Raw genomic sequence first — 739 nt, forward strand, 5'->3', positions numbered from 1 at the left:
GGAATCTATCTACATGAACATGAAAACCGCTATTGTGTAGACAGAAGGAGTTCATTTTCACTTTAGGACTCCATTGGTAAAACTTTCAAAGCTGAGAATAAAATGTTTCTATCGATACACACTTTTTATAAGAGCACCAGGCTGAGATTTGCCCAAAAATAAGAATAACATAAGAAACAAGGCAGTCTGCAATTCAACAAAACTTAAGAAAATAAAATACTAGCAAAAATTGAAAAATAAAAGAATATGAACAGAACAACAGAAAGAGATAAGCAAAAAGACACTGAAACAACAGTTACATAACAAGTGCAGCTGCAGGTACAAATGCAACATCCCGGTCAGAGGCTTTAATTACGTTATCAATCAAGCACATGTTACGTCAAGACACTACTATGTAAATGAAGTTTCGATTATGAAATTAAAAAACAAGCTAAGAAACACGCGAGGCTGAAACCATACGAAGAAATAAGAAACGCCAAGCTGAAACTGAAGCGAAGTTTCTTATGAAAAGGTATTTAGGATAAAATTTTCAATTAGGATAAAGTTTCAAATTTTGATAGGCAGAACAGTACTATGCATGATTCAGCCTTTCGTCAATAAGAAGAAATTGTTTTGGATACAGGCTGAATTTCGTTGTTATTTACTTTTTAACCAGGTTTCTTGGTGACCAATGTTTCATTCTCTGTCTATCACAATGCATCATGGATGCTTCACATCTTTGCCACGTCGCGTCGAAGCC

Source organism: Rhopilema esculentum, chromosome 6 (genome assembly GCF_057945365.1).
Source record: "Rhopilema esculentum isolate cy_ngs chromosome 6, ASM5794536v1, whole genome shotgun sequence".
NCBI lineage: Eukaryota > Metazoa > Cnidaria > Scyphozoa > Rhizostomeae > Rhizostomatidae > Rhopilema > Rhopilema esculentum.